The sequence below is a fragment of the Oryzias melastigma genome, linkage group LG24 (genome assembly GCF_002922805.2).
Source record: "Oryzias melastigma strain HK-1 linkage group LG24, ASM292280v2, whole genome shotgun sequence".
Classification (NCBI taxonomy): Eukaryota; Metazoa; Chordata; class Actinopteri; order Beloniformes; family Adrianichthyidae; genus Oryzias; species Oryzias melastigma.
Genome location: NC_050535.1, coordinates 15189487 through 15197816, shown reverse-complemented (window position 1 = coordinate 15197816; position 8330 = coordinate 15189487). Strand labels below are relative to the sequence as shown.

General features: G+C 41.8%; 1 long non-coding RNA gene across 1 annotated transcript; it reads left to right on the top strand.

Annotated features, from left to right (window-relative positions):
- The first annotated feature begins 2234 nt into the window (after positions 1–2234).
- On the top strand, positions 2235–2803 carry LOC118598125. The gene is made up of 3 exons (XR_004947225.1): positions 2235–2293; positions 2377–2505; positions 2692–2803. It is a non-coding gene; the product is annotated as an uncharacterized LOC118598125 (long non-coding RNA).
- Positions 2804–8330: the final 5527 nt, after the last annotated feature.

Sequence of the window (8330 nt, the reverse complement as noted above, 5' to 3'; positions counted from 1 at the left end):
AGTGTTGTTGCAGCAGCTGCATCAAAGTGATTCTCTGTCATTCCTCACTAACATCCACTCTGTTCATTCATGTCCTCTGGAGAAAGCTCCAGTTCAGAATCATCTTCTGCTGCGAAGAAAAGTCTAAAGCTGCAGACGAATAACTGATGAACTTACAGATTTGTTCCTCACCGACTGAAGAACAAATATGTTTCTTTTGGTCACAATGATCGAACCCTTATTTAGTCCAAATGAGGAATTCTGGCCTAAAGAAGCTTTGAAGGTCAAAGTTCAAATATGAAAAAGTCTGGAAGAAGAAAATTTATTTCCTGATGTTTCCTCACAAACCATCAAAGGTCAAGAGGAACCAACAAAGAACATGTTGGTGTTTCAGAAAGATCAGAGTTCTTGATGACTTGATCTGATCAGCAGCTCTTTAGCCCGTATCATGATGACACCTCCAAACCCTCAGGAAGCTGTGAGGGTAAAGTCTGCAGGTCACCATGACGACCCTTTCCTTGAGGTTGAAGATCTGCAGAGTTGATGTGAGGATTTCTGGTTTTAGTCTCCTGAGTTTGATCTGCTGTGAAGCTGAACATGAAAAAGTTATTTGAGCAAAGAAAGGAAACCGCTTGTGGATATGAAGAAAGATCCAGAAGATTCTTTGACATGTTTGCTGTTATCAATGTGCTGCAGAGCTTCAGGCTGAAGTTGGACTCAATGAGGGAAGAAACTGGGACTGAAGGTATGAAAAGGGACTAAAGTTCAGAACCCTTGAAGCTCTGGATCAGACCCTCCTCAGGAACAACCAATCCTTTCATGTCTGCATTCTGCTGGTGAAAAGCAGAGCCTTCTAAATGCTGAGGACCATGAACAGTCAGGAACAAAGCTGTGGAGAGTTGGCTTGAGGCTCGTCTGACTGACAGAACTCAAACCAGAATCCGACGAGAACCCAGAACCTTCCCTGAAAACCAAACTAAAGAGCCTGATGCTCTGCAGAAGACGCCTCCTTCTGCCCCCTGAAGAAGTAGCAGAGAGGAAGGAGAGCAACTGAGGGCTCTGGTGGGGGGCGGAGCTTCTGCTGCTCAGGTGTACTGTGGGCGTGTCAGCAGGTGAAGGACTGCAGACACAGACCTGAGCTTTGACCTCTGAGTGACTCTAAGAGTGGTGGGTGGGGCCGGCTGACGTCCTGCTGTTGCCATGGAAACAGACTTTGGACTGAAAAGAATCTGCAAACGCAGCGGGTTTCTTCCTGCAGGTTTGTCTGTCAGACCTTCACCAGGCTGAAGAGTCCAGAACCAGATTTGAAAAGTTTTCCTCCAGAAATCCTGAAGGTTTTTTTTAGACTCTGAAATGTCTGACTTTCAAAGACGATTCAGGAATCCTGTTGGGGGAGTTTGGGGTTAAAAGAAAAGAGAATGAGAAGAAAAGTAACATAGTGAAAAACTTGTTTTCTTTCGTATTTAGTTCCTTCAAACTTCAATCCATCGTGTGATGTTTGGAGAAACATGAACAGAAATAATTTACAGCAGTTGATGTTTAACAGAAGAGAACAATCAGATTAAAAGTTCAGTTGATTATTACACATCAACCAATCATCTGTTGACTACAGATCAGATGAAACAACTTTATGATCTCCTTCAAGATCAGATCATGTCCTTCATGTTCAAAGTCCACAGGAATCTGCTTCCTGCTGCATTCAGAACTGCCTTTAAGGACACAAAGCTGTTCAGAAACTCCAGAGGAAGAAGTCAAAGAAAGAACAGATGAATTTCTGTCAGAGCGGTGAGTTGATGGAACAACTGGAGGGAAAAGAATGAGGAGGTTTGTGATCCAGAATAAGTTCTGGAATGAGACGACTCAGCTGCGAGTTTTTTTTTTTGAATCCTAAAGAATCCTGGATAAGATCAGATTTTATTGATCCAACATCAGTTTGAATTTCTGGATCATGAAGGATTAAATGATTTGGAGGATTTGAAAGGAGGACCAATCATCTGATGCAGCTTTTTCAGTCTCAGACAGAATTTGAATTATCATTGACAGAAGAAACACTTTTCTGCTACAGCAAAACAAATGTTTGATGATGCTGTTGAGGATAGAAAATGAAATTCCAAAGCAGAAACTTGATCCTGATGGTGCAGATGATGATGAAGGTTTCCTCTGCAGATTTTGGCTGGAAGAAGGTGTGTGTGAGCTGATCCAGTGGATCCAGTCAATCCAGCAGCATGGATCAGTGTGAGGACACACAGGAGGGAGCCCCTCCCTCTAAAAGCACTCTGTGTGGGGAAGATGAGAGCCAGAGCAAAGCTCAGAGGTGAGATGAACATCTCTAACTGTCCAGGACTCTTCTCCATGTCAGAGCTCAGCACTCACACCAGCAACCACCATTCTTCACAGGAACCAACCTGGATCTGGATCTGGATCTGAATCTGGATCTGGATCTGGATCCAGCTGTGTGTCCTTCAGGAGTGACAGATCTAAGGATTGGGTTCCTGACTTCAAGTCCATCAGTTCAGTAGTGAAACAGTAAGTGTTTGTCAAAAACATGTTTAACTTAACTGAAATAAACTTATGCAGTGTCACAGTTGTCAGAACAATTTTAACAGATCAGTTTGTTCATGATCTGAGATCAATAGCTTAGATATGAAAAATAATCTGAACCTCCATAACAAAATAAAGTAGTTTTAAATAAAACAAATGTTTCCTCATCAGGTTCCAACAGAGATCTGGATCTGGATCCAGCTGTGTGTCCAAAAGGAGTGATGAATCAAAGGATTGGGTTCCTGACTTCAAGTCCATCGGTTCAGCAGTGGAACAGTAAGTGTTTGTCAGAGTTAAAGGAGTCTGGATTATAGTTCAGATGATCAATAATTTATTTATTTGTCAATTGTATTTTGTTTATGTAATTCCTATAATCATTGACATAATAATAATGCTATTAATAATAATAATAATAATAATAATAATAATAATATATTAATAATGATAGATTAATAATAATATAAAAAAGTTTTAAAAAAAGAAATAAAATGTTGTTTTTCTTTCTTCATTTAGTCTGAAAGCATCATCGTTATTGTCACATAAACTAACCGACATTTGTGTTTGTTTATGAGGGAGAAAATAAAGGAACATTATTTTTATGGTTGAGAATCTTCGTTTCTGGAAACTTTTAATCTTTTGACCGTCCTCGACCGGTAGTAGTCAGACTGTGATCACGTTCTAGCTTTACGGAAGTCATTCGGGGCCCAATTAAAAATGGTCTGGGCGGTTTGTCCGAACCTACTCTAACCCAAACCTTGACGCGGCACCGACTCGGGTCGGGTCGGGTCACCAAATCCTGCTGATCGTCCGGTTCCGGGATCGTTCTGTGCACCGGAAACGCTGATATTCCACGACTTTGGAGCCCCGTTTTGGGGAGAAGTCCAGCAAAACAGACAAGCTACGAACTGTATGTCCAAAATAAATGTATATCCTGATAGTAACGGGCGCATTTCTCGCTAGAAATATTGTCAAAATAAAGATTAGTCCACAAAATATTTTATTCTGATTGATTTTCCACCGAAAAAGAGTGAATATCCCACCGTGTTTTTGCTAGCCACAGGCAGAAACTCAAAAGTCACGTGATCAGCCACGTGATCCGGCGCACCCAGAGCAGACTCTTCCTGCTGCGGAGACTGAGGTCTTTTGGAGTCCAGGGACCACTCCTAAAGTCCTTCTATGACTCCGTAGTGGCATCAGCCATCTTCTATGGAGTGGTCTGCTGGTGCAGCAGCATCTCCTCAGCAGACATGAAGAAGCTGGAGAAGCTGGTGAGGAAGGCCAGCTCCATTCTGGGGCTGCCGCTTCAGTCTGTGCAGGAGGTGGGGGAAGGGAGGATGGTAGCCAAGCTATCATCCTTGATGAGGAACGACGCCCATCCCCTTTGTGACACGGTGCTGGCTCTAAGCAGCTCTTTCAGCCACAGACTGATCCACCCCAGGTGTCTGAAAGAGCGACACCGCAGGTCGTTCCTACCTGCTGCAGTGAGACTGTACAATCGGAGCTGCTCCTAGTGAACCGTTTGATCCGTTTAGCCACTTGGTCACTTTTATTCCTGCTGTTGTCACTTTATCTCATAGTCATTCCAAACTACTTTTAAAAATATGTTGTGCAATTTATTTATCATAAATCAAATCCACAGTGTAATTGCTTCTTCTTTTTTTCATCTCTTCTTTTTTGTATTTTTTATCTTATTTTGCTCTGTTGTAAATATGTAAATTGTTCCAATTTTTACCTATCTGCAATGCTGCTGTAACACTGAAATTTCCCCACCGTGGGACGAATAAAGGACTATCTTATCTTATCTTATCTTACCCCCGTAGAAATGAATGAGAGAATGAGACGTAGCAATTCCTCAATTTAGACCCGTTTTTTGTGAAACTGCTACTTTTTTCCCTGTGGACAAACGTGGGTACTGAACGTTTTTGGAGGAGACTGACTTGCATGCAAGGAACCTTTTGGGACATATCCTGCCCTCCTGCTGACCAGTATCCCACTCTCCTGCTGGGGACATTGTATCGTAAACCCTTTCATCAACTTCTTTCACAGAGTCACTTCCTGAGTTGGAATTCTAGGCTGTTTTAAATACATTCACAGGCATGTGTTAATGAGCACACTTGGTTTATTCAAATATTATAGAGCTTCATTTAAAGGTTACATATAAGAAGAAAATGGAATTAGAATCAAAAATATTCTTACAATATGATCACAATTTCAAAGTTGGTGATATAGTTTACATAGCAAGCATGGAAAATGGAAAGCTGGATTCAACGTTCAGAGATAATCGCTATGTGCTGCTGAGAAACACATCAGACAACTTCTTTGAGGTGGTCAATGCAGAAGATGGATCAAGACTGTTCAGGAATGTCAAACATTTGAGAAAAACGCCAGCAATGGTTGACTTTGACATGCCAAACCTTTCATCAAACAACAACAAAGAAAACCAGCATGAGACTGAGGACGTGTCTATTGCTGAACCGACTCCATCAGTTGAGACCCCACCAGCATGCGAACCCAGGACATCTGATGTCATCACTACCAGGAAGGGACGGATTATCAGAAAGCCCATTAGATACAGAGAGACTTGAATTAGAAAAACAGTTATTGTTAAATGTTTCTGTTTTCACATTTTGAAGAATGGGTAAATAACGATTTATAATAAAAAAATAAGCTACTGTATATTTTTGTCTGTAAATTGGATTTGTGGGCTGCACGGTGGCGCAGTGGTTAGCGCTCTTGCCTCACAGCGAGAAGGCCCCGGTTCGAATCCCGGCTGAGACCTTTCTGTGTGGAGTTTGCATGTTCTCCCCGTGCATGCGTGGGTTTTCACCGGGGACTCCGGCTTCCTCCCACCGTCCAAAAACATGCTTCATAGGTTAATTGGTGACTCTAAATTGCCCCTAGGTGTGAATGTGAGAGTGAATGTGTGTGTGATTGAGGCCCTGCGACAGACTGGTGACCTGTCCAGGGTGAACCCAGCCTTCGCCCATAAGTGGCCGGGATAGGCTCCGGCACCCCCGCAACCCTGAAAGGGAAGAAGCGGCCAAGACGATGGATGGATGGATGGAATTGGATTTGTTTGTAATATGAAGTTTATTGAAAAAGAAAGTTTTGTTTTAAACAAAGGAGGAAGTTGTAGTATAGTTAAGTGAAGTATCGCGAGATAGAAGGAGAGCGGAGAGAGAAGACGAACGAGGGAGATGAGCAGGATGTGCTGAACTGGATGTGTGGTTAAGAAATGAAGATATTCCAAGTCAATGGATTGTTTATTGGATCAAAACACACAACATTATAGGGTGCATAAACATTAACCAGAGTGACAATTTCCCCCTCAAGTCTTCCTGTCACTAGAACATATCTTCCTTCTTTATCTTTTATCATTTTTAGACTCTCAGAACAAATTTTGCTGGATATTAAAATGGCTGCTCCCCTTCTATGCCCTAATTTAGAGGATTCCAAATATTCTTGATTATATCCCTGTCTCTTCAATTTTTCATGTTCTTTGTGAGTCAAATGGGTTTTCTGTAAATAAATCACATCCACCCCTTCTTTTCTAATTTTGTTCAATATTTTGCTCCTTTTAAATGGGTTGAGAACCCCATTTACATTATATGAAACTACTTTTATTTGACACTTTTGTGTAGCCGTATTTAGGATACAAATCTTTAATTCCCCCCGCTTTTGCTGCAACACAAAATATCCATAAACACCAAAAGGAAAAGAAAAGAAAAAAAACATAAATCTTAGACAGACTTCCAACTGTGAGGTCTGAAACTTGACCTTTTTCAAATCCGTACCTTCCTCTAAGGGATTGCCCCTGGTCCCGAGTGCCAGAGGGCCCTTTTGGCCTACTACGGCCCTGTTCATGTCCCAGTTCGTAGTTTACCAAAGAAAAGCAAAATGCACAGTCCTGACTTTAAGAAAAAAATTCTAGAGGAAATGTCTTACTTGTATAAGAGACTTGTCTTCCAGTGCTTGCTGGGTTATAAACTCCATGCCTTATGTTACCTCTGTCGATGTCTTTAGGAAGAATGTAATGCATTTCTCCTTACTGAACCTCCTCCCGGGATCTTCTAAACTCCTGCAGCTTCTGCTTGTAGCTCATTGGGGTCGTCAGGTTCAGCTCCTCCGATTTTCCTGCTGGTTTCCACATCTGTCGGTGTATCTTCAGCTGGTTTGATGATGTTTACCTGGAATCCTCTTGCTACCATGTCTTGAGTCGCCTTAGCCGCTGTGTTGTAGATGCATGTCTCACCCTCATAGAAGACTCAGAGCTTTGCTGAAAAAGGAGTTTCAAATCTGATTTTCTTCTCCCTCAGGATCTTCTTTGCCTCGTTGTACTCCTTCCTCATCGTCATCACTTCTGGAGCATAATCATGGTCAACATACACTCTCCTCCCTTCGTGCTCAAAGCCTTTCTTCTTCCATGCCAGCTTGATAATTTCTTCTTTGCAGACGGAACTCTGAAGTTTCACCACTATAGACCTTGGGGGCGAATCATTTGAAGGCCGTATTATCCGCGCCCTGTGTGCCCCCTCTATATTGACCACAAACTTCAGTGGTAGCTCAATCTTTTCTCTTGGCAGGGCGCTCACAAATGCAGCCACTGACGCCGCATTGTTTTCCGCTCCCTCTTTGATGCCATGGAGTCGTATATTTTTTCCTTCTGAAGTGACTTTCTTGATTAATCAGTCTCTCCTCAAGGCTCTTCTGACGCTTTGTCTATTTGCATGTAGCTTCCTGTAAAACTTTGTACGCGCTCCTCTGCCTCCACAACACGCCTTTTGGCCGTTCGTTCTCATGATTTTGTCCTTTAAATCTTTAAAGTCTGAGTTTTCTCTGCGGAACTCTTTTATTTCATGCAGGACTGTCTCTAAGTTCCCCAAGCTCACCAATACTTGCATTTTTTTGTTGTGCCTCTAACTTTTTGGCGATTACTCGGCCGCAGTTTCAATTAACTCAGGTATTGGCTCAACTTGCTCGTTGTCGTCTTTTGTGTTTATTCCACCGTCACCGGTTGTCTTCTTCTGTTGTCCTCTTCTTATATTGCAAAGCCCCTTAAAGTTGCTGCAAAACGTCAGCTTTCCAAGCGTGTAATTTGACCTTGTCGGGTGTTATTTAAGCCAGATGTCAGGGAGCAGTATTGCTTGCTGCCACCATACTCCTGGTCCCACCGGAAGTCCAGATGTACATTCTAATAAAATAAAAATGATTCTTATTGGAGGTTGTTACACCTGCACACACATACAGGAAGGAGACTTTTGGAGTCGTGAAGATTATGTTTTCATCTTTATTTCTCCTCACAGAAGACTAGGTGCACCAGTGCGCAAATGTGACCAAATTAGTTTCACTCTAGAGCCCTGCACAAACATAGCAGTCAAAGTCACCAAACTTGCCTCTCACAACATTGAGTTTGTGAACCCAAAAATCCTGCTGACTTTACAGTTGGTTTAGTGGGTGGAGGTTTTGTGCTTTCGATTAAATACAGTATTGACGCAACAGCAACTATTTAATATAGAAAAACACAGACATTTGTTGGTTTGCTGTACTAAATTTGAATGTTCAATTGCAAAATGAGAACCGTATGACCCATATTTGTGTTAAATTCTAAGTTTAAGAAAAAGGTACACTAATAACATTTATTTTAAACTTTCCAAAAAAATTTAATGTATTACTATGTATTTTAATATGTATTATAATTCCTTGAATAACATTCTAGTTATGACCTCCTTGATTCCAGTTAGTTTATTTGAAACTGCCCAGCACAGACAGAATGGATCTGATAGTTCTGATTCTCCACAGAGTGGACCAGC